Source organism: Pelophylax lessonae (genome assembly GCF_965119305.1).
Source record: "Pelophylax lessonae genome assembly, chromosome: 11".
In the NCBI taxonomy this organism is placed as follows: Eukaryota; Metazoa; Chordata; class Amphibia; order Anura; family Ranidae; genus Pelophylax; species Pelophylax lessonae.
In genome coordinates this window covers 160,637,462-160,664,210 of record NC_138778.1, presented here as the reverse complement: position 1 = coordinate 160,664,210, position 26,749 = coordinate 160,637,462, and the positions used below count along the sequence as shown (strand labels likewise).

Sequence of the window (26,749 nt, the reverse complement as noted above, 5' to 3'; positions counted from 1 at the left end):
CCAGCACAACCCCCCAAATTCACAACCCCATCCCCCCAGCACAAATCCCCCCCTCCTAGCACAAATCCCCCAGCCCTGCTCCTAGCACAAACTTTCCCCCCAATCCCCCCTTCTTGCTCAAATCCCCAAAACCCTCCTACAAGCACATACACCCCCCCCCCCCATTCCTCCTTCTACCAAATCACCATTACACTTTCTAGCAAAGGGAGCTGCCAATCCCTCAAACATCCCAGGCATAAATTATTTTCCCATTATTATTTCTGTAAGCCCCCCAAACCGACAGGGAGAAACCACTACTAAGTCAGGAGGGGGTGCATTGTGTTGTGCTTTCCCCTCCTGTCTGAGCAAAACACAGCATAAGAGACAGGATCGCTCTTACATTGCATCGCACTGTACACACACACACACACAGCTTGATTACCGCCCCCTACCCACATTTCCTGCTGTCGGGAGATGAGCAGTCCGTGGAGGAGGTAGAGGGTGGTAATCAAACTGTGTGTGTGTGTACAGTGCGATGCAATGTAAGAGCGATCCTGTCTCTTATGCTGCATGGACGAGTGTTGTTCAGACAGGAGGGGAGAACACACAGCGCACCTCCCCTCAGACTTACCTCTCCACGACTCCACCACTTCTCCAGACTGCCATCTCCGTGTCCCAGCTCTGACTATGGGCGGGGACAAACAGCCAAAAGCCGGCGAGACTTAGAGAAACCGGCTTTCAGCCAGTGAAGGAAGAGGCAGACAGTGCATTGCTCTGTCATTAATCCCTCTCCCCCCCAATCCTCCTGCTGCCCCGGGCCCCCCTATGTGTCCGGGCCCCATACAGGAGTACTGGCTGTATCCCCCTGATGGTGGCCCTGAAACCAAGGCACCCATAGAGCCTGTGGCCTTGCAGCTGATAGTTTCTCCGTTACTGACATTCCAGGTCTTGTTCTGCTCTGTGTCCGGGTACCTTTACCATCTTGGCACAGGCAGGGCTTTACTTCCTCATGTCAGAGCCTCCAGCAAGGAAAACTGTGTGCAGCACATTAGCGAAATCACCAAATCTCACCTCAAATTTCCTGAGCCTAGCAGTCAGAGGCAGCAGTGCATTCGATTTCACACTATGGACATGCAGCAATGAGGCTGTAGGCCTTCTCAACCAGGGTTCTGTAGAACTTTTATTGTTGCTTTAGAGCAGGGGTGCCCAACCTGTGGCACTTGGAGCCCTCTGATGTGGGTTTGATCTGAACACACCTAAGCCCATCATTAGTCATCGGTGATGTTAACAACATCGACAATTCCAAGGCACCCATAGGGCCTGTGGTCTTCCTGCAGCTGATGGTTTCCCCATTACTGACTTTCCAGGCCTTGTTCTGCACTGTGTCTCTGTACCTTTACCATCTTGGCACAGGCAGGGCTTCAGTTCCTCATGTCAGAGCCTCCAGCAAGGAAAATCCTGAGCAGCACATCATTAAAATCACCAAATCTCACTTCAAATTTTATGAGCCTAGCAGTCAGAGGCAGCAGTGCATTATATTTTACACTACAGACATGCAAGCAATTAGGCTGCAGACCTGCTCAACTAGGGTTCTTGTTGCTTTATAGCAGAGGTGCCCAACCGGTGGCCCTTGGAGCCCTCTGATGCGGCCTGCAACCTCATGCGCTGGGATGGTGGGTCAGCAAGCCCAGATCGCTGGTTGCCAAGCTGCCATCCTAGAGCATCTGGGTTGATGGAGCTGGCATCAAAGGAAGCATGCGGCTGCGAAGGGAGCTGCAAAAGCCAAAGCTTCTACTTTAGCACTGACTCCTGTCCCAGGCAAAGTACATTTGGTATCACTCCACCTGGGACCGGAACATTTCTAACAGCCTAGCAATGCCAGCAGAAGCTAAAAAACAAAAATACATACAGTATTTATGCAATGGGCATATCTTGAATGCAGGAGTTTTGGTGCTCTTTCAGAAAGTGCATCACACCTGCAAGATTTAATAGAAGTCTATGGCAAAGCACAGCTAACCCGCAGGAAATCCGCAGGTGCACTCTGCTGCACCCACGGTGCAGGTAAACCGCAGCTTATCAGTGTAAACGCAGCCTTGTTGATGGCCCAGGACAGTAAGGGCTTATTTACATTTGCGGTTTGGGGGCACTGTAAAACCCCATAGATATGTTTTTACAATACCCTCCCCAACAAACAGTGTAGCATCAGAGGTCGCAATGGTGACCCTGCCCCGTGCTCCTGGGGGCCAGTGCGGCCTCCCTGTCACATTCTGTTTATAGACAGGAGGGTAGCATATAAAAGGAACCAATCCTCTCCATTTTCCACTAGCAACTGCTGAAAGCTGGCTTCTCCTCCTCTCCCTCCCGCCGGCATTCAGCAGCTGCAGAATGTTCATTATGTTATTTAAAATATATAAAAAAAAAACAAACAAAAATGAAATTCTGAGTGCCGGTTCACACTAGCACGACTTGTCAGGCGACTTGTCAGCCTGAAAAGTCGCGGACCGTCGCGGTCCATTGTGTAGTACAGGAGCGGTTCTAATAGGAGTGACACAAGTCGCTCCGACTTAGAAAAAGGGTCCTGTACTACTTCGTGGGCGACCTGGAGCAACTTGCATAGACATTCATTTTATGAAGTCCATGCAAGTCGAGCCGAAGTCGCGGTGCACACGACTTCACAGGTCGCCCCCGAAGTCGTGTCGCTGCAGTGTGAACCGGCACTTAACCATTTCATTTCATTGTGGCTTATGACTGGCTATCAAATCACTTAAGTGGCCCTAGCTCTTCAAAAGGTTGAGTACCCCAGCTTTAGAGGTTGTTGGGGGCTCCTTTAGAAAATGCAATTTTTGCCTCTCCAATAAATTCCCACTGACACCAATGATCTTTCAGCTATCCCTGAAGGGTGGATTCATTCCAATGACCACAAATGTAAGGAGCATTCTTTCCCTTGACTATCACGCCAAAGTACTATGAGCTGTAAGTATAGTAATCATTAACAGGGGTTCCCAGAGACCTGAAAGTTATTTTTTTGGGGTTCTTCCATTTTAGAAAGGTCGGGAACACAGAACTGTAAGCACAGAACTGCCTTGGCACCCAAGGCACACTTTTAAATAATAGACATTTCAGCTCAATACATATTTTTTTTTCTATTCAAAAGGTCATAGATTGCTCCATGGTTTACATGATCATGTGTGGAAGGGCTGATTTTGATTCCGCTGTTCATGGAGTTTTAAAGCCTCGACAGTCCCTGACGCAGCACAGTGTAGGAGATAACTGTCAGATTTCGAACTGCTCCATGTTCTCCATAAGAAATGTTTTGCAGCCTTATGCAAGACATATTTCAAAATGAGTCTAATAGTAAACAGTACGGGTATACACAATGACATCCCTCCTACGGCTTCCTGTCTAGCCCTCCACCAAGCAGCCCTCTCTCCCCCTCTCCTCTCTTGTTTTCAGATGTTTGGCTTGGAGATTCTCTCCAGGAAGTTGGTGTTCCTTCCCCTCTAGAGAGAGCCAAAGAGAAGGGGGGTGAGCGAGGAATGGGAAGACAGAAACCGAGAGGAGAGAGTGGGAGAGACTGAAGGGGAAAGTGAAATGGACGATTACAGTAGAGGAGTAAAGCAGGCACTAAAATATGTTCATCTGCAATGTGCTGTGGCCCAATCCATCCTTACCTACAGTAATTGGAAATCTACCACTTCCAGATCGGCCAGGAAAATCCATCCTGGCTGACCAATCAGGCTCGATCAGAGGGCACCGGAGAAGGTTTCCACACAGGTGGGCATTCTTTTAGGTCTGGGGGCACCATAAAGAAAAGATGAATCCAGAATGTGATTACACTGCTAAGAGTTTCCACAAGACTGGTGAAAATTAAAATTAGAACTAAAAGGCAACATTATGAGTGGAGATGGATTAGAACACCTTCTCTATTTGTTTCCCATTATAATTGAAAGTGAAAGTAAAAGAAAAAAATAACAGTTTTTGGGTTGTCCCCAGAAAAGTAATAGAGGGTAAATCTTCTAATGGGAACACTGGTTCTGGTGACATGGGGGTCCCCAAGGAATTCCCTTAATTTGCTGGGATTTCTTCTCACTTCCTGTTTGGCTATGGGACAGGAAGAGAAGGACACTGACACCAATAATGTGGGGCAATTCTTCCCACTGACACCAACTATGAGGGATTATTCCTCCCACTGATACCAATGATGGGGACTATTCCTCCCACTGACACCAATTATGGGGCACCGTTCCTCCCACTGACACCAATTATGGGGCACCATTCCTCCCACTGACACCAATGATGCGGCACCATTCCTCCCACTAATACCAATGATGTGGACTATTACTCCCACTGACACCAAGAATGGGGACTATTCCTCCCACTGACACCAACGATGAGGGACTATTTCTCCCACGGATACCAATAATGTGGACTATTCCTCCCACTGACCCCAACAATGGGGACTATTCCTCCCACTGACCCCAATAATGTGGGGTAATTCGTCCCACTGACACCAATGATGTGGGGCAATTCGTCCCACTGACACCAATGATGTGGGGCAATTCGTCCTACTGACACCAATGATGTGGGGCAATTCGTCCCACTGACTCCAATGATGTGGGGCAATTCGTCCCACTGACACCAATGATGTGGGGCAATTCGTCCCACTGACACCAATGATGTGGGGCAATTCGTCCCACTGACACCAACGATGAGGGACTATTTCTCCCACGGATACCAATGATGGGGACTATTTCTCCCACAGATACCAATGATGGGGACTATTTCTCCCACAGATACCAATGATGGGGACTATTTCTCCCACTCACACCAATGATGGGTAATTTTCCTCCCACTGACACCAATGATGGGGAAATTTTCCTCCCACTGACACCAATGATGTGGGACAATCCCTCCTACTGACACCAATGATGTGGAGCAATTCCTCCCACTGATACCAACAATCAGGCACGATTCCTTTCACTGACACCCTTTTCGGCTTCCACTGATCAATGTCCAGGCCCCCATAAAGTCTGAGGGGCAGTAAACTGACCCTTTGTTTCAGAAGTTTGGAGATCCTTGATCTAGGACATAGAAGAAGCCAAAGGCTAACTCAGCCCACCAGACTCCACTTATACATAAAGTAGAAGAGATCTACACTGACAAAACATCAGCAAGATGTGCTGGCACTATGCAAAGTTTACAATGCTTGATTCAAATTGACAGCTGGTGGTGACTAATTAGCAGCTATAATCAGAGAGCACATATTCTCTTTCTTATCAGGCGCATACCTGCATGTGTCACAGAATAAGGGAGTGTTCAGCCAACTACTGTTTAAAGTGGAACTCCAAGCAGAACTTCTAGTTCTGGGGAGAAGGATTGTGAAAATGTCACCTTCCGGCCTGGTGATTGGTTATCAATTTCTGCCCCAGTCACAGCAGTCTTAAAGTGACACCAAACACACACTGTTTAATCTCCATTCTCCCTTCTATTTCTGTATGTGGATGATGGCTCTGAAATTATTTTAATAAAAAAACAACATCTAAGTATCTTTTTCTTAATTGATATACAGTTGTCACATGACCTAGCTCTTTTCCAGCCTGTCTGCAGGGAAACATAAGCAGGAGGAGTTTGTAGTCGTCTGCTGCTGGTCACATGTTAAAAAAAAACAGCCTTTGGAATACAGAGTAAAAATAAATAAGATCACTGTTTTAAATTGTCATACAAATATATTTTTGAAATCAAATCTTTATTATTTTTTGGCAATAACATGGTGTGGTCGGATTTTTGCCAGTCACAGTGTGTCACTCCCCTCCAGTCTGTGTCTTAAGACTAAGAGGGAGGTGAAGCCTCCATCAATCCATATGTAATAACTCACCCCCATTGTCTTTAGCTGGTTTGTAGGCATGGAGAAGGAGGGAGGGAGTGGACGGTCATAATTTACCATTGCGTATACATGTGTGACTCTACAGTGTGATTGGGAGGAAATCATCAGCATAGAAACTCACTGAAAACTGAGCATGTGCAGAGCTGACAACACTGCTCTGCAAGATCCCCAACTATATTGGGGACATGGACAGGAGAGGAAGATAGAGAACAACAGGATCAACCAGGTTTTTTGCAGAACACAGAAAACAAATCTCATAGTGACTGAGTATAAACCGTATGGAATACAGCATTTACTGAGAAATTTTATGATGTGGGTTTAGGGACACTAAATTTCACAGGTGTCACCGTGAAACCTTCCATTGGACACACCTGTTCTGGTGATAAGGGTGAAAGGAAGGGGATCTCCCCTCATCTTAGGAAGATATCCCAGGATTAGGAAGTGAGGGGAACCTCCTCCGTGAGGACACAGACAGCCATAAAAATCTAACAAAGGCTCTAAAACTACATCCCTCTATCCAAAACCTAATATATGCATTAACATTTGAATATTTTAAAGGCCCTACAAAATCTATGGCTTTCATCATAATATTACCTGGTGAACCTGCCATGATGGCCCTTGTTAAAGCACTTTCTTTTATAGGGTCAACTGTCACATACTTCTTTGGAGGAGACTATAATTGGCCATGCCAATATTAATTGCGTAGGCATATTCCACTATTATCACAGCGAGGAGGCTTATTCACATCAATGATATGCGTGTGGCTGTAAAGAGGCCAAAAGAGATCAGCAGCACTAAACTGGAAAGTAAAAAAAAAAAAAATATGGCAATAGTTCATAACATACAGTGCTTTAGCAAACAAAATGTAATCTAGGTAGGGTTTAGATCTACTTTAATGCACAACAAGCTGTCAGTTGGATATATTGTTGTTTCCTGCCTTTATTAGGCTGAGCCAGCTGCGGCTCAGACATCTGTGTGGATCCCAACATTAAAGTCAGGATCCTTCCAGAGTTTGGAGCAGCTAAGTGACAATATCTGACAGTGGACTTTAGCCAGCTGTCGGCTGAATCTGGGTCATAGGAGTGTAGAACTAGGTGCTCTCCTTTGACCCACAGGAGAAGTAGGACCTAAAGAGCTTTGGCCCTACTTCTCCTTTAATAACCAACACAACAATAGCTGCAGGAGAGGCAAAGAAGCAGGCACCTAGAATTAGTCACCTGCCAGATCTGCAAGTTTAAAAAGTTAAGCCCCGTACACACGTACCGATGGTCGGCATACAAATGTTCCTCTTTTCTCCCCGGGATGTCGGTGTCTGCTGAAAAGTGCAAAGACAGCACAAGGACAGCACAAGAATTTTGTCCGCCGACTGCAGAAGTGATGTCATGTAATGGTTAACTTTCCCTGTGTTTTCTATTTTCTGAGCATGCCCAGTCTTGCAAATCTGCGGTCTGTCGGCCGAATTGTGTACTGACAGGCGAACAATCGTCCGTTCTGGTGTCGGCATACAAAAATTTTCATGTTTGCAAGAAAGACTTTTGTCCGCGGATTGTGCGCAGACATCTGTCGGAGGCACCATACTAACACGCGTACAATCGGCAGATCCTTCGTCCACCGACGTTTGTATGCCGACGATCGGTACGTGTGTACGGGCCTTTAGACTCCATTCATACTTGTATGCCTTGTCAAGCAAATTTGGACATAACAAGTCGCAGCTGTTCCTTTTAATGGCACCCGTTCAAATAGGGACGACTTAAAGTCGTAGTGATTTTGAAAAAGATGCCTGCACTACTTGATGTGAGACTTTTGATGAGACTTTAATACAATTTTACACTCAATGGACTCAAGTCACGTCAAAGTCGTGCTCCAAAGTCACACTGGAAATTGTACAACTTTGGAGTCACACTAGTATGAATGGAGACCAAACTCGATTATGATGAGAAAAAAAAAAACACACACACAATCCCCCAGGGTGATCCATATGTACATTGCAGGGATTTTTTAACAAACCTCGTTGCAGATTCCTACCTTTTGTTTTTTTTTGGAAATGCCAGCCCTAAAGGAACCACACCGGGACCTGAAAACCAGGCCGCTGGGACCAGCCCTGGGCCTGAAAACCAGGCCAAGACGTGAGAACCAGATCAAGGGATCAGATGCAAGATACAAGACTCTGGTCCGGCCACATCTGGAGTATGCTGTCCAGTTCTGGGCACCGGTCCTCAGGAAGGATGTGCTGGAACTGGAGAAAGTCCAGAGAAGGGCAACAAAAATAATTAGGGGAATGGAGGACATCAGCTATGAGGAAAGACTACAAGCACTGAACCTATTCTCTCTGGAGAAGAGACGATTGAGGGGGGATATGATATCAATGTACAAATACTGTACTGGCGACCCGAGCATAAGGAACAAACTATTCAGAGAAAGGAGATACAATAAGACACGTGGCCACTCACTAAAACTAGAGGAAAGGCGGTTTAACCTTAAAGTGCGTAAGGGGTTCTTCACTGTAAGAGCGGTAAGGATGTGGAATTCTCTTCCACAAGCAGTCGTATCAGCAGGGAGCATTGATAGTTTCAAAAAACTATTAAATGGACACCTTAAAGACCGCAACATACAGGTGTATACAATGTACGGTTAAAAGCAAACACACACACATCATAGGTTGAACTGGATGGACTGATGTCTTTTTTCAACCTCACTAACTATGTAACTATGTAACTATGCAGACCTTCAAACCAAATCAAGGGACAAGACAAACCATAAAACCCAGACCTGAAAACCAAACCAAATGACCAGACACAGTCCAGAAAACCAGGCCGAGGAACCAGGCCCAGGCCTGAAAACCAAAACAAATGACCAGACACAGACCAGAAAACCAGGCCAAGGAACCAGATCCAGACTTGAAAAACCAGGCCAAGGAACCAGATCCAGACTTGAAAAACCAGACCGTGGAGCCAGACACAGACCTACAAACCCGATCAAGTGATGAAACATAGACCTGAAAACCAGACCAAGGGACCAGACACAGACCTATAAAATAGACTAAGGGACCAAACACAGGCCTGAAAACCAGACGGAGGAACTAAACACAGACCAGAAAACCAGACTGAGGGACCAAAACCCAGACAAGTTCCAACCACTATTTCTATTGCATGTTACACTTTAACTTGAGCCTGTAGGTGTAGGGCAACTCCAACAGTTCCTATTTAAATGAATGATGAAAAACTCTGCCAGTCATGTTTATTTAGCAGACGGTGCGAAAGCAGAAATGCGTAATTGGAAAAGAATTACGAGTTCCACAGCTCTGAGAAAAGTCCTGATCTTTGAGTTACACAGTTTCATGTTCAAGTCAAACAAGGCAGAGATTAGCCCAATACAGAAATCCACCCAGCTCAGTCATCTACAGTTATTGTAAGAACTCACAAGCCGCTCTCACTTCCCTTCTCTCTTTGGTCTCTGTTTCCGCTGTGCCCCCACCTCCTCCCACCAACCCAGCCCAGACACTGTGTACTACACCCCCCCTTCTCTGGCTGACCTCACACTTCCTGGCGTGACTACCAGCTGTGCCCGGCAAAATGCCGCTTCCTGTCACTAGTACTCACGGGGAGACAATTCAGACTCTCACTTCCTGAAACCTTTGCAGCTACTTTCTTGGTGTTTATTAACATAAACATGCAATGTAAACTCGAGTAATCTTGCTGGTAGAGTAAAGGTTACACAGTAGGTGACAGAGTTAGGCCTACTGGTGGGCCTGTGGCAGTGTTTCCTAGAAATACATGACATGAACTGATTGAGAAGGACATAAAATTCCACAATCTCTGCCCTCGAGACACCTCATATGCTAACAGCAGACAGGTGACGGAAAGAAAAAAATACTTCTAAGTATGTTGACGTCATTAGCCAACTACACAAATAGTATTCTACACATATAGAACACTGGAAATAGTAAACCCTGTTTATCTGCAATCAGGAGATCACTATAACCTCAATATTACAGCGCTTGCAGATCAAAATAGGTGCATATGTAAAACAGTGCAAACAGAAAAAACATCTCATCTAAAGTGCTTGCTGCTCCAAATTCCATACAAAAGGAGCTGAAGTGCTCCATATAAACATGCTATGCAGTGTTCCATACTCCCCTCTCGTATCCCCACTCACCAGAGAAAATGGCCCCTTAGCTTTTTAATCTGGGGGTTAAACACCCTTGGTGTTGGGAATACCAGGCCTTGTATGGCACTTTTCCACTGCAAGTACCGGCTCGGCTCTACTCGGCCCTGCTTGGCCCGGTTTGCATTTCCACTGCTGGTACCGCATGGTACGGTGTTGGAACGGTTCGGTACGGTACGGTATGGTTTGCTTTTCCACTAAAGTAGTACTAAAGTTAAGTGGGTGGGATAACAACGGGGTGGGTGGGATTCTCTGACCAATCAGTGGCTAGTAGTGACTGCATGCAAAGGATTGTGGGATATGGTACCGGGTATGGTACCTCTTGGAACCACAATCGAGGTGGTACTGTTTTTGAGAGCCGTACCGTTCAGTTCCATGCAGTGGAAAAGCGCCGCCGTACCGTACCGTACCGAACCGAACCGTTCCTACACTGTACCATGCGGTACCAGCAGTGGAAAAGCGCCATAGTGTCCTTAATAGGGTCTCCAAATTTGATTGGTGCATGAGTGGCTCCACTCAAGTATAAAGAGGATCCTATATGTCAAATACTTTGTCAATTGTCACTAGTTATTCAATACATGCCTTTTTTGTATATATATTTTTTGTATGTTTCAATGTCAGTGTGGAAATTAAATGTTTTTTAACTTGTAATATATAATAAAAAAAGTTTATTTTCATATAAACAATGTGCAGTTATATATCATGAGTACGATACCAAAAAAGTCCACCTAAAGCCCACATCTACCAAACCCGTTTAGAGAGGTTTGGTAATACAAAATTCAGGGTCTCCAAATTGTTACTCTTGGGGGGGGGGGGGCTAGGATATCCACCAAGCTTAATAAAACAAAATGGTACTTTTAGTGCAGTACTGTAAAAAAAAGTTTTATTTTCGCACTAACACAAATTCACTTACAAAATTCCAGGTAAAAACGGGCATGAAAATCATAAGGCTCTTCCGGGTTCACTGCAGCTCGGCGTGCGTTCCATGGAGGGCAGAAGTTGTGTAGTTTGTTTCGGAACCGGAAATTACGTCAACATATTTCGCCCCTCCTCCAGGGTATCATAGCCAGTCCATAGGGATGTTCTATTCACTCCTATGGACTGGCAGGTGTAAACAAACTTCCATTTACACCGGCCTATCTCCAACCCAATCTGGTCTGCTAGAAAAAAAAAAACAGAAGGGGATCCCTCTGTCCTCCGTCTAGGTGGATTGGATCAGAGGGCAGTAGGGTGTAAAATGGACTCCACTGGCCGTCCAAAGAGCAGAGGGCTCTGTCCATGTCCGCTCTACAAAAACTGAGTGGACACAGACCTGTCATCCACTAGCTTTGCTCTGATTAAAAGGGGCCTTGTTGTTTTAAAGAGGAAGTAAACCCTCCTCTGCAACTTGTACCTATAGGTAAGCCTATACTAAGGCTTACCTTTAGGTACTGTAAATATCTCCTAAACATGTACCGTTTAGGAGATATTTACCTTACATGCAGCCAGTGATCATCTCTGAAGGAATGGCCGCTCGTGCCGTTCCTTCAGAGCCCCGTGCCGTGACCGTCGGCTGCTGCGCGCATGCGCGCGAGTGACGTCATAGCGGATCCAGCCAATCAAATGGCCGGATGCCGCAAACCCGGAAGAAAGGCGACACAACATGTCACCCATGAGAGAGCGGTCGGCACTTCGGGGCTTTGTTCTAAGGTAAGTATTTCAGAATGAGCTAGTATGCAATGCATACTAGCTTATTATGCGTTTGTCTTTCAGGTGTTCGTTTTAAAAAAAAAAAAATTCTGAGGTTTACAACCTCTTTAAATACACATGATTTTGTTTTACATTCATTTTTTTTTCCTGCAGGGCCAGTGGTATCTGGCACCAAGCCATCAGTAGCAGAGCCTTAAAGCAGAACTTCACCCAAAAGGGGAAGTTCTACTTCTCCACTTCCTCCCCCCTTCCCCTTAAATTTTTGGATATTTTCTTTTTCGGGGGGACTGGGTACCTATTTTTGACAGGTATCTACTTTCACCTCCACTCGGATCGCCTAGGTGATCTGAACGGAATTTCCCCTCCCTCTCTGTCCACAGCCCCTTGAGACATGTCACAGGTCCCAGAAGGCTGCAGGCCCATTCACACAGCACAGTGTGGCCCGCTTATGTACTGTGGGAATCCAGCTGTGAAGCCACCAGGAGTCAAAACCGGTTTTGCTGCACCAGGGACCTGACGACCGGAGAAGAACTGGTCCAGGTGAGGACAGCTCTGGATGTTTGGACAGGCAAGTTTCCTTTTATTAACTTCTTTAACCACTTTTCCACTGGAGGATTTTGCTGTCTTACGTCCAGGCCACTTTTTGCGATTCGGCACTGTGCGACTTTAACTGACAATTGCGCGGTCATGCAACGCCGTACCCAAACAAAATTTACGTCCTTTTTTCCCCACAAACAGAGATTTCTTTTGGTGGTATTTGATCACCTCTGCGCTTTTCATTTTTTGCGATATTAATAAAAAAATGCGACAATTTTGAAAAAATAACAATATTTTTCTACTTTGACAGTTAAAAAAATATCCAATATATTCAATTTTTATCATATATTTAGGCCAAAATGTATTTAGCTACATGTCTTTGACAAAAAAATTCTCAATGAGCGTATTTTTAACCGCTTTAAGACAGGAAGATTTTACCCCCTTCCTGACCAGGCCATATTTTGCGATTCGGCACTGCGTTATTTTAACGGACAATTGCGCGGTCGTGCGATGCTGTATTAAATTTATGTCCTTTTTTTCCCCCACAAATAGAGCTTTCTTTCGATGGTATTTGGTCACCTGTGCGATTTTTACTTTTTGCGCTATATAGAAAAAAAGAGCGACAATTTTGAAAAAATAACATTTTTCAAATTTTTTTTATATAAAATTCCACAAAAAAAAATGTAAAAAAAAAAAATCTAAATTTTTAGCTTTTTTGCCAATTTGTTTTCTGCTACCTATTTTTGGTTAAAAAAAAAAAAAAAAAAAAATCGCAATAAGCGTATTTTGATTGGTTTGCGCAAAATTTATCGCAGCTACTAACTACGGGCAATTTATGTCATTTTTATTGTTTTTTTTTTTTTTTAACTAATAATGGCGGCGATCTGCAATTTTTTTTGCGGGACTGCGACATTGCGGCGGACAGATTGGACCCTTGACTGACATTTTTGACACTTTTGGGGGTACCAGTGACATTACTACAGTAATCAGTGCTATAAATATGCACTGTTACTGTAAAAATGACACTGGCAGGGAAGGGGTTAATTTTTATTGGTGATCAAGGGGTTCATGTATGCCTGGTGCTTACTAACGTGTGTGGGGGGAGGGGACTGAGTGACACAGACACAGATCGCAGGTTCAGCTATGCTGAATCCTGCAATCTGACCCTGCCTGTCACTTAGGAGATCCGCCCGCTTTGTTTACACAAGCGTGCGGATCTCCACACTCGATCCCCGACGATCGGGGAAGAGCGGCGGTGATCACCGCCGCTCCTCCCCTGGCCCAACTCCCGCTGTAACTGAATACAGCGGGAGCGAGCCTCCGGTGGCGCGTGTACGTCGCTGGACGGTAACGAGCCACATTGCCGCAGTAGCAGCAATGTGAGCGGTCGTAAAGTGGTTAAGTCCTGTAAAGTTATATGTGGGCCCTCCATGGAGCAGACTTGTTTTTCCAGCACAATTGGACTGAGATCTGGAGAATTTGGTCAGCACCTCAAACTCGTTGTTGTATTCCTCAAACCACCCTTGAACCATGTTTGCAGCGTTGTGCACCTTATCCAGCTGAAAGAGACCACTGCCATCAGAGGACACTCTTTGCATTAAGTCAGCACCAATGTTAGTAGGTGGTACGTGTCAAGTAACATTCACAAGAACAGCAGGACCGTGGTTTCCCAGCAGAACATTCCCTCCATTAGCTGGTGGTCCAGTACTGATGCACACGTGTCTATTGTAGACACTTTTGGCTGTAGACACTGCTCAGTATGGTCACCCTGACCGGTTTGTGGCTACACAGCCCCATAAATAACATACTGCAATGCCCATTTTTCTCCTTTCAACACATCAATTTCAGGGACATCATGTGTACTTGCTGATTAAGGCCTCTTGCACATGGCCGTAAAGAAATACCACGTTTCTCACTGATCTGAAATCAGAGTCATTATATATATATATATATATATATATATATATATATATATATATATATATATATATGGCACAGCATTTTGATATGCTCTGTTTTTGTTTTTTTTCGAGTGCTTGCAGATTGTGCATAGAAAAACGGTTGCGCAAAATATCTGATTTAAAATATAGGGGCGCCCATGCCTCGAAGGGTCAGGGCTTTCTTGTTGGCAATAGTACTTAATATTAGACGGGTGGTCATAAAAGTATGGCTGATCGGTGTAGACAGCCAGCGTTGTATGATCCGTTCCTATAATCTACAATCAGGAGATCACTGTACATTATATAGACCCCCAGCACTGTGTGATCCTGTCCTATAATCTACAATCAGGAGATCCCTGTACATTATATAGATCCCTAGCACTGTGATCCTGTCCTATAATCTACAATCAGGAGATCATTGTACATTATATAAACCCCCAGCACTGTGTGATCCTGTCCTATAATCTGCAATCAGGAGATCACTGTACATTATATAGACCCCCAGCACTGTGATCCTGTCCTATAATCTACAATCAGGAGATCACTGTACATTATATAGACCCCCAGCACTGTGTGATCCTGTCCTATAATCTACAATCAGGAGATCATTGTACATTATATAGATCCCAGCACTGTGTGATCCTGTCCTATAATCTACAATCAGGAGATCACTGTACATTATATAGACCCCCAGCACTGTGTGATCCTGTCCTATAATCTACAATCAGGAGATCACTGTACATTATATAGATCCCAGCACTGTGTGATCCTGTCCTATAATCTACAATCAGGAGATCCCTGTACATTATATAGATCCCTAGCACTGTGATCCTGTCCTATAATCTACAATCAGGAGATCATTGTACATTATATAGATCCCAGCACTGTGTGATCCTGTCCTATAATCTACAATCAGGAGATCCCTGTACATTATATAGATCCCTAGCACTGTGATCCTGTCCTATAATCTACAATCAGGAGATCCCTGTACATTATATAGACCCCCAGCACTGTGTGATCCTGTCCTATAATCTACAATCAGGAGATCCCTGTACATTATATAGATCCCTAGCACTGTGATCCTGTCCTATAATCTACAATCAGGAGATCCCTGTACATTATATAGACCCCCAGCACTGTGTGATCCTGTCCTATAATCAGGAGATCCCTGTACATTATATAGATCCCCAGCACTGTGTGATCCTGTCCTATAATCTACAATCAGGAGATCCCTGTACATTATATAGATCCCCAGCACTGTGTGATCCTGTCCTATAATCTACAATCAGGAGATCCCTGTACATTATATAGATCCCTAGCACTGTGATCCTGTCCTATAATCTACAATCAGGAGATCATTGTACATTATATAGATCCCAGCACTGTGTGATCCTGTCCTATAATCTACAATCAGGAGATCCCTGTACATTATATAGATCCCTAGCACTGTGATCCTGTCCTATAATCTACAATCAGGAGATCCCTGTACATTATATAGACCCCCAGCACTGTGTGATCCTGTCCTATAATCTACAATCAGGAGATCCCTGTACATTATATAGATCCCTAGCACTGTGATCCTGTCCTATAATCTACAATCAGGAGATCCCTGTACATTATATAGACCCCCAGCACTGTGTGATCCTGTCCTATAATCAGGAGATCCCTGTACATTATATAGATCCCCAGCACTGTGTGATCCTGTCCTATAATCTACAATCAGGAGATCCCTGTACATTATATAGATCCCCAGCACTGTGATCCTGTCCCGACAATCCTCCACCAACATTTGGAAAGCAGCAATGTCACAGGGAGGGTGCAGTAAGCAGGTCCTTGTCCGCTGTCCTGGCCCACACACGCTCACACACCAGGACACAGAAAACACAGAGAAATTTCCATGTTCGCCACATGTGTGGGGTTTTACTACAAGGACTGGGACTCTATATTTAGGTATAAACACGAACCACACTCCAAAAACAGATCCTTGTGCTTCCAATTAACACTTCCAGAGGGAAGATGTATACTGTAACTCATTCTGTGCCGCTGGGGCCAGAGACCAGTCAGCAGAGACGTCTCTCCGTCACCACCCGCTACAAAAACGCATTCCATTTGGCCAATAGTAAATAACAGACATTCCCAAAATTTGTCTTCCAGTGTTGCCAACAGCTATCCAGGCTGCCACTGTTTTAAAAGGGACAAAATTTCAAATCAACAACAGAATGCAGAAATAAAGAAAACCTCCAAACCAATGAAAAAAAATAAAAAATCTGAATTTGGTTTTAAAATGTGAAGGCTGAACTCCAGGCACAAAAATGTTTCTCGAAAGCTACAAATATAAATCCACTTTGTGTGCACCAAATGTCTTTGCAAACCCAGTTTTTACCTTGTAAAGTTAGCAGTGACATCATCAGTGGTAATGGAGAAAGAGAGAGAGTGTGAGGGAGGGGGAGAGAGCAGCAGTGAGCGATCTTTATTACAGGAAATCTCACACTGCATTACTGCACAGATCTGGAAGAAACACACAAAGCACACCAAGATTCGAGTAATAAAAAAAACACATGCCACTTGTATTTAGACAATCTTTGCTTATCCTGCAGTTCAGCTTTAGGACATATACCCAATTATCACTTTTAACCGCCTCCCGCCCGCCGTATAGTAAAAGGACGGTGGAGCAGGGCGGCTCTCATTCTGGGCTGATGTCCTATGACGTCACTCAGTCATGCCACAATCGTGGACGCGCTGTGTCCCTGGGCGGCCGCAGCTCTTTACCCATGTGTTCGGCTGTGTCCAATCACAGCTGGTCACATGTGAACAAGGAGATGCCTTTTATCGGCTCTCCTCGCTCACAATGGCAGAGTATAAGGAGAGCCAATCAGTGGTATCTTCTTATAGGGGAGACATGAATAGGTAGTCAGGGCACTGATCATCAGTGCCCTGATTACAGTGCAGCCCCCAACAGTGCCCATCAGTTATGCCACTTTGTGCCTGTCTGTGATGCTAACCTGTACCGATCAGTGACACCAGTCAGTGCCCATCAGTGATGCCAATTTGTGCCCAATGAGGCAATTCTGTGCCCATCAGTACTGCCTTTCAGTGCCGCTCATCAGTGTCACCTGTCATTGCCCATCAGTGCCGCCCAGAGATGTATAGTAACTAAGTAGAACTACTTCACTACTGTACTTAAGTACGGAAAGGCGGTATCTGTACTTTCCTAGAGTAGAATTTTTTTCTCCTACTTCCACTTTTACTTCACTACATTTTTTAGATGAATTCAATGCTTCTACTCCGATATTTTTTTTTTTGTGCTGCATAGTTACTCGTTACTATTATAAAAAAACAGTAGATGACAGGTTTCATGAAGCTCAAAACATGTGTATTATCAGCGCATATGAAAATAAATGCTACTGTATGTATAAATAAAAGCTGCATTTGAAATAATAAAAAAACAATATGATGTTTAAACTTTTAACTTCTTTCTTTAAGAACTACATAACACAGTACTTGTACTTTTACTTTCAATACTTGAGTAGCAATTTTTTTTTCTTCAAAACTACTGGTACTTTTACTTTCAGTACTTGAGTAGCCAACATTTTTAAAAAAACTACTTGCAATACTTAAGTACAAAAAATGTTGAATACTTTAGTACTTCTACTCAAGTCACTTTTTGATCGAGCACTTGTACTTTTACTCAAGTATGGGTTTCGAGGACTTTATACAACTCTGGTGCCGCCTATCAGTGCTGCATATCAGTGCAGTAACTGATACACAAATATTTGTGGGCTAAGAGCAGGTACTGCTATCCATTCTCCATTATGAACCACTGTATTATGTAGTCTTCACCCCCACTGCAACCAGACATACAGTTGTCTCTGACTACTAAAGCAGCTATATATATATATATATATATATATATAGTTCCCCTCCCATCACCACTGCAGCCCCATATATAGGTTCCCCTCCCATCACCACAACAGCAGCCGTATATACTGCTTTCCTCCCCCATGGTAGTCATGTATAAAATGTCCCACTCCACTAGCCCCCAAAACAGCCCGATATACAACCTCCCACACACACAAGAGAAGGCTGGTTCCACTTCTTAAAGTGGCCTTTTCTCCTTTTCTCCAGAAATGTTCTTTGCTCCCTGAACCAAGCCCCCTCCCCTCCTATTTTTTTTTTTTGGGGGGGGGGCTCTTTACACCATTTTTATCCTAGACAAGAAACAAGAATTAGTTCTCCATGCTCCTGAAACCTTCTGGGACATCCTTTTTACATATCCCTGGAGAAGCAGCAGCAGAGATACACAAGGACCAGTGGGTGGAACTAGTGGCATATCAGGAGCCTGTTGTCTGAGCCCAGAAGAGACAGCCGGCTCCTGATGATATTAGAGAAGAAGAAGAAACCGGTGAGAGACCTGGCTGCAACAGTGGACCACAGCAGTACAATACTAGATTCACTGGGTAGGTGAGTATGTGGATCAGAGACAAGGCAGCATAACAGGAAAGAGGAGGATAAAAAAAAAAAAAAGAAGGAAGAGTGAAGTTCTTCTTAAACTGTGAATGGAATTTAGGCTTCTGGTTAACATGTCTGAATTGAGCAGCTTTGTGATTGATTACTACTTTGATTTACCACTCTAAGGCTAGCCATACCCATAGATTTCTCCATCCACACTAAACAGCATGGATGAAGAAACCTTCCATGCCAGCTACTGTATTCTGACAGCTGGCATTTGCGTTCAAAAAGGTAACCAAAATAGTAACTACATCAGATTAGAGTAGGACCCGGTTCACACTAGCGCGACTTGTCAGCCTGACAAGTCGCGCTCCCTCGCAGTCCATTGACCGCTACAGGACCCGTTCTAATAGGAGCGACACAAGTCGCTCCGACTTAGAAAAAGGTTCCTGTACTACTTCGGGCGACCTCGGAGCGACTTGCATAGACTTCCATTATGTGAAGTCCCTGCAAGTCGCTCCGAAGTCATGGTGCATGGGAATGCACAATTCGCCCCCGGAGTAGTACAGAGTCGTGCCGCCCCAGTGTGAACCGACTCTAAGTCACCTTTTAGCAATTTTCCACCTGGCTCCTCTGACAAAAGTCGAATAAGAGATCGACTTTTGTCCAGCTAAGTGATGCTAACAGAGCCCACCAGCTCAACTTTCGGCTGAAACTCAAGCTATGTATGGTAGGCTTTAGGCAAGGGTTCATAATAATCCCACACCGCAGTCTTGTTGGCCAAGTACCCAATGCCTTACCCTAGTTATGCCAAACGGCAGGACATCTTGGTCACCAAAGGACTTTCTCCAGTTGTCATTGTAATGGATTGATCCAACCAGGGCTTTTTTTCTGCGGGAACGCGGGGTAACGCACTAAATGTATGTAATGGCAAGGGGTGCTAGGGTGTGCTACGGGATCTATTGATGCTGGCTGCTGGGGATCTATTGTCATTGGAGGGGATCTATTTTTGCCTCAGGGGGAGGTCTGTTGTTGCTGTGGGGAATCTATTGTTGCTGAAGGTGGCTCTTCTGTTGTTGGAGGTCAGTTGTTGCTGGGAAGGATCTGGAGAGTCTATTGATGCTGGCTGCGGGTGGGATCTGTTTTTGCTGCCGGGGTCTATTGTTGCTGGGCGGGGGAGTATTTTGTTGCAGGTGGTCCATTGTTGCCGGGGGAATCCAGTGTTCCTGGCTGCAGGGGATCTATTTTACTGCGTTTCTTGTTATCGTTAACAAATGCCATGCAAATTACTTTATACCACAAATGTTACTTGGTTCTATATTCTCTGAAAGGGGCAGTACTGGTAGGTGGGTGGGGTTTGGAACCAAGGAACGATGCTCGAAGGTTGACAGGGGCGGAGACAAGTGGATACCCAGAAAGGAGGAGTTCCTGCACCTATTCTCCGAGGAAAAAAGCCCTGGATCCAACCCTGCCACAAGCATTATATGTTCCACAGAATTAGTTGTTCTAAATTTCACTAAACTTATGTTCTTTTATGGGCAGAACTGTAAACCAATGTGACATCAATCTAGATACTCCGACGTATTCGTCAAGGAGGTAATGGAAGATTAGCAATAATAACCACAACAGTTTAGATGCCACGATTATATGTTTTAAAAGGGTCAGTTTACCTGAACTTGATTCCTTCTCCCACCAACTTCTTAAATATTTCAGTGACAAGATCTCCTAGGCACAGTTTGTGCCTTTGTCCCTCTTTCACCCAATGCTCCAGCTGTATTCTCCATAATGTAAATAAATCAAACATCTGCCAAAGAGTGCAAGCCCGGCTCATAACGGGAACTCAAGGGACTTTACCACTGGAAACCCAGAGAGAGATATAATCAGCCAGACGATGAGTCAACCCGACAACATCTACTCAGTACTGACAAATCAATTTTAAGTGGACCGATCCTTAAACACTTTTAAAGGGAACGTGTGCATGCTTTCTAAATTTTATTGGCTTTATGTGCGAGACCAACCTAACGCAAACATTATCAATATCAAGTAATGAAAACCTCACAATGATGTGTCGCTGGGTCAGCTCAGACTGAACATTTTCAAAATGCATTGCAATTAATAGGCGACTTAAGTGATATTAAAGTTTCCATTTTTTTTAAATACCACTTGCCTACTGGTCCCTTTTACCCCCTTCCTGCCCAGGTCAATTTTCAGCTTTCAGTGCTGTCACGCTTTGAATGACAATTGCGTGGTCATGCAACACTGTACCAAAATTTTTATCATTTTTTTTACACAAATAGAGCTTTCTTTTGGTGGTATTTAACTTTTCATAGTCTATCATAAAATTTTGCAAGCAGGTCATTTTTCTTTTTCAATGATGTACGCTGATGAGGTTGCATTGATGGGCATTAATAAGGCAGCACTGATGAGGAGGTACAGATGCAACACTACCGGTGCGTTCCTCTGGATCCTGCGGGTAATCGGGCTGCCTTCTATGGAGGCAGTTGTGTGGGTTCACTCCTGAGCCGCCCTATCTGCGCCTGTTGAAACACACAGCGGGGATCAATCTGCCCAGCGAGGAAGGACAGAGCCAGTAGAATCGCTGCTCTCATGCACAGAGAATTATGGAGATCAGGCTCAGGTAAGTATAAGGGGGTCTTGGGGGGATTCTCTGCAACAAAAGATTTTTCAACAATGCATAGAATGTATGAAGGTAAAAAATACCTTAAAAGAGGAAGTAAACCCTCCTCAGTAACTTTTACCTATAGGTACTGTAAATATCTCCTAAACATGTACCGTTTAGGAGATATTTACCTTACAAGCAGCCAGTGACGTCACTGGCCGATCGTGCCGTTCCTTCAGAGACCCGTGCCGTGACTGTCGTGCACACATGCGGGGGAGTGACGTCACCGCGGCTCCGGCCTATCAGATGGCCGGATGCCGCGATCCCGGAAGACGGGCGACTGGAGATGTCGCTCGCCATACAGGTGAGTGAGCGGCACGGCGGGGGCTCGTTCTAAGGTAAGTATTTCATAATGAGCTAGTATGCGATGCATACTAGCTCATTATGTGTTTCTCTTGAAGGTTTAAAAAAAAAAAAATGTTTTGGGGGTTTACAACCTCTTTAAGGCTTTAGAACCACTTTAAGTTGTCTTTACAGATTTAAGAGGGCCAAGGCCAAGCTTACAAGCAGTTTTAATAGAGGAACGAGGGATTATTAGGGCCAGGAAATCTGTGAAGTGGCCAATGGGTTGGGATGACCGCATCCACTTTTTTCCCAGCGTTTAGGCACGTTAAGTGTTTAAGTGTACATTTTTCTAGTCCTCGTAAAGTAAAACGACTATGGACTTTAGGCACCAAGACATACCATGTACATGCATTGGTCCAAATCATTTGGTGAAGGGGGGGGATATGGTGTGGGGTTGTTTTTCTAGGGTTGGGCTTGGCTCCTTAGTTCCAGTGAAGGGAACTCTTAAGGCGTCAGCATACCAAGACATTTTGGACAATTTCATGCTCCCAACTTTGTGGGAACAGTTTGGGGATGGCTCCTTTCTGTTCCAACAGGACTGCACACCAGTGCACAAAGTAAGGTCTATAACACAGGTGTCAAACACAAGGCCCGCGGGCCAAATCCGGCCCTCCAGGCCATTTCATGTGGCCCTCACACCTCTCCTGCAGCTGCAGGAGAGTTCCAGCCCTCCTTTGGTCCTCGTCTAGACCCTGCACTTTCTGCTTCCCAGCAATGCCCCAGCTTCTTCCCAGCAGCAGCACAAGGTAAGGGAGGGTGGGGAATTCTTGACATCTGATGTAATAGGGGGTGGGGTGCCCTGGACATCTAATCTTACGGCCCTTTGAGGGCAATCATAATGCTGATGCGGCCCGCAAAGAAATTTAGTTTGACACCCCTGGTCTATAAAGACATGGATGAGTGAGTTTGTGGACAGCCATCCCAGAAGAGTTGAAGCTGTTCTAGCTGCAAGGGGTGGGCCAACTCAATATTGAAGCCTACAGACTAATGGGCCATACACACTATAAAATCTTTAGATTTACCAAAACCATATAATATGAGGTCAAACTTAAACACTTTCAATTTGTATGCAATCTGGCAGGCCCTTGCACTACATAGTAAAGCTAAATCTAAAGGAAATCTAACAACAAAAGTTGTATAGTGTGTCTCCAGCTTAAGACTGGGATGCCGTTAAAGTTCATGCACGTGTAAAGGCAGGTGTCTCAATACTTTTGACAATATAGTGTACATTGTAGGTCTTGGTGCCTAAAAAGTCCATGGTCATTTTACTTCACAATGTTTGGATTTAAGAGGATGTGGTTCTTTTCTATTGGTTTATACATCCACCGTACCACCCTATGATGATGTAACACATCCATACATTTTTCTAGCGTTTTGGGGGAAAATGCTTATAAATGCAAAAAACGCGCCTAAACGCAAGTACAATATGCTCCATAGGAGCATTTTTTTATGCTACTTTTTTTCTGCCAGTAGCTCTGGAATCTTTTATGCTTCCTAGTGTGTATGGACCCCTACTAAGTAAATTCAGTGTAACTGCACAGTTTATTTGGCTTTGGCAAATGAAGCCCTATGGCTTTGATGGATCGGGTCTTGGGGACCAAAGCAACAGTATAATTAATCAGGTACTGGGAAAGGTGTTTTTTTTTTTTTTTTGGGGGGGGGGGGGGTGGTGATTGCAAAATTAAAATTAGATAAGGTTTTAGTAAAAAAAAAAAAAAAAAAAAAGGGGGGGGGGGGGGGAGAGAGAAAAAAACTGGAGCTAATTTTCTCTGGCTTATGCTTCCTAGACTGGACTGGCTCCTGAATGCTGCATGCCCCTGAATTACACCTATTAAAAGATGCAAAAAAAAAAAAACAACAACTAAAAAAAACAAAAAAAAAAACTCTCTTACTATAATAATTAGAAGATTTCAATTACACTAATCACATTCATGTGTAAAGCACTCAGGAAGAGATATTGCGTTGCAGTAAGCTGAATGGGAGAATGATTCATTTTAAGTCCTTATTGCTTAGCAGCAGTTAGAGGAGTAAAGAGGAAAGCCCAAACATAGGCCGGTTTTGGACGAAATTAAAAATAATCGAGCAGAAGATGAATCACAATATGCCCTAATTTCAGCTCTATATATCGTGCGTCACACACAAGGTGAATTCTGACAAGCACTTCTTGCCAGGGATTGAAAGCATCTTGAATTCAAGGAAAAACCACTTCACTTGTCAATTTTAGAAAACAGACCTGAAGAAGCCATGTGGAAGTGGACATGCTGCAATATACAGGTATGCAATTTGTTATGATGAGTGCTCTGGGTTTACAGCCCTCCAGAGTTAGAGAATAATAGAATGGAAAGTGCAGAGCTGAGTATGACATCCAATCAGTCTTCAACAGCACAGAGTTCTGAGGGGTTATCAGTTACCAGGGGGTACTTAACATTATTAGATTAGGGCCTCATGCACATGGGTGTACTGGGCCAAATAATGTAAAATACATTCCGTGAACTGAACTCTTACAACTTACTGCACATTAAAGCAGAACTTCACCCAAAAGGGGAGGTTCCACTTGCTTGCATCCCCTCCCCCTGATTTTGACAGGTACCTACCTGCTCCCACTTCCGTTCAGATTGCCGTGGCCATCTGAGCGGAAGTTGAGCCCGTCCCTCCTATTTAGCACTGGAATTGTTGCTTTCGCCCTAACGTTTGCGGCGATACCTCACATGTATAGTGCGAATACTGTTTACATATGCATTCGCTTCTGCGCGCAAGCTTGGAGAGATGAGGGTGCTTTACATTTTTTTCTTATTTTATTTTTACAGGGTCTCTTTCATTTTTTTTTTGGATCACGTTTATTCCTATTACAACGAATGTAAACATCCCTTGTAATAGAAAGAAGGATCACAGTTACTCTTTATGGAGTCATCTGGGGTAAAAAAAAATCCAAATCTCTCCTTTACCTTTGAAAGCAAAAGATAAAAAAAAAAAAATTGTGATCTTCCTTAAAAAAAAAAAAAAAATAGGTTTACTTTCACCCTGGACCGGAAGTGACGTCACTCCAGTCCTCCAAGGCCAGAGAGGCGATCAAAGACAGACAATCTAGTCTTTGATTGCTTCTGTGACCAGCCGGCCGCACCTTCAGACCATTTCTTGGGGGGAGATGGTGGTAATGGTAAGCCCCAGAAACACTGGCCAGCCACGGGAGGGGACGCTACCGCTCGAAACTGCTTCAAGATATTTTCAGCCATAATCCTGGTAAACCACTTGCAAACCACAATTTTTTTATTTACATATATCCACACACACACACAATTATATACTATATATATATATATATAAAGAATATACACGCACATATACATAGATACACACGTGTGGGTAAAATCCAGTAATGTATTATCTCATTCTGCTCTGCACGTGCTTAGTTGCCCTCCATTTTGGCATTTTTTGGCATTGTGCTGATCACTAGAGACCGATCTGCAAACAGCCTAATGATTTACTGCTGTTGTGGGGCTCTGGGCTTCAGCAAAATGGCAGCCTCCAGCAAGAAGAAACAGGGAGCAATGTTGGAGGCAATTTACAGCAAACACTAATTTTGGTAGCATAAGTATTAAATGTGGAATATAAGTTCCTTGCTAAAGAACATACTTTTTTATCACGTTGTAAGTTCCACATTACCATAAAAGGATGAACACTGACCTTGCAGATCAGATCATGCAAAGACGTTATGCATGTTGGATTCTAGTAGACATTTCATGGCCAAGAAATTAATAGACAAATTGGCCAGATATATATGTTTTAGGCCACTTGCTACGGATTAAAAAAAAGGAAAAAAAAAAAAAAAAGGCACATGCCAAGGGTGTCACTCTCTCTCCTCCACTGTCTTAGTCCATACAAGCCTTTCTCAGCCAGGGTTCCATGGAACCCTAGGGTCTCACGAGAAGTTGCTAGGGGATTTTTGAGCAATTTGCACCTCTGAGATATGCAGTCACTGACACTGAGAGATCACATTCTTCCCACTGACCACTAATGTAAGAAACTCCCCTCCCACTGGCCACCAACGTAAGAAGCTCCATTCGTACTGACCACCAATCTACAACCCCAGTTTCAGAAAAGTTGGGACGCTGTGTAAAGTCTGCATAAAAACAGAATGCAATGATTTGCAAATTTCATAAACCCATATTTATTCACAATAGAAAACATATCAAAATGATTAAACTGAGAAAATGTACAATTTTAAAGGAAAAAACATAAGGTAATTCTAAAATGGATGGCAGGAGCACGTCTAAAAAAAGTTGGGACAGGGACATATTTACCACAGTGTAGCATCCCCTCTTCTTTTAACAACACTCTCTAATTGTCTTGGAACTGAGGGGACCAGTTGCTGATGTTTTGGGAGGGGAATGTTGTCCCATTTTTGCCTGATACCGGATTCTAACTGCTCAACAGCAGTGTTCATTTCGTTGACTAAAATACGACAAACAATTCAGATGACTAAAATACGACTAAAACGGCATTTTAGTCAAAAGACTATGACTACAGCTAAATCAAAATTTGACGTAAAAAATGAACAATGTTTAACGGTCCCGGGTCTTCTTGGTCGTATATTTCATTTCAAGATGCACTAAATATTTTCAGTTGGCGAAAGGTCTGGACTGCAGGCAGGCCAGTTTAGCACCCGGACTCTTCCACAAAGCCGTACTGCTGTCTTAGATGCAGTAAGCGGTTTAGCATTGTCCTGCTGAAATATACAAGGCCGCCCCTGAAAAAGACGTCATGTGTGATGGGAGAATATGCTGCTCTAAAACCTGGCTATATCTTTAAGCATTGATGGTGCCTTTCCAGATGTGCAAGCTACTCATTCCATACACAATGATGCACCCCTTATCATCAGAGATGCAGGTTTATGAACTGAGCGCTGATAAAAAAAGGCAGAAAAGTCGCTCTACTCTTTAGTCCGGAGGACACAGCACCTATAGTTACCAAAAAATAAGTCAAATTTTGACTTGTCTGACCACAGCACAGTTTTCCACTTTGCAACAGACCATTTAAAAAGAGCTTTGTCCCAGAGAAGACCACAGTGTTTCTGGATCAACT

General features: G+C 44.1%; 1 protein-coding gene across 4 annotated transcripts in view; it reads right to left on the bottom strand.

Moving 5' to 3' along the window:
• The window catches only part of RARA (retinoic acid receptor alpha), a 294,008-nt gene that overhangs the window by 250,391 nt on the left and 16,868 nt on the right, over positions 1-26,749 (bottom strand). The window contains exon 1 of one of the 4 annotated variants that reach the window (XM_082271920.1): positions 9,284-9,304. The exons of 2 other annotated variants lie outside the window; for them this stretch is intronic. The gene's annotated coding sequence lies outside the window, so the exon portion shown is untranslated. Of the gene's footprint in view, positions 1-6,457; positions 6,479-9,283; positions 9,305-26,749 lie in introns of those variants that run through there. One more of the 4 variants, XM_082271919.1, reaches the window with a different exon arrangement.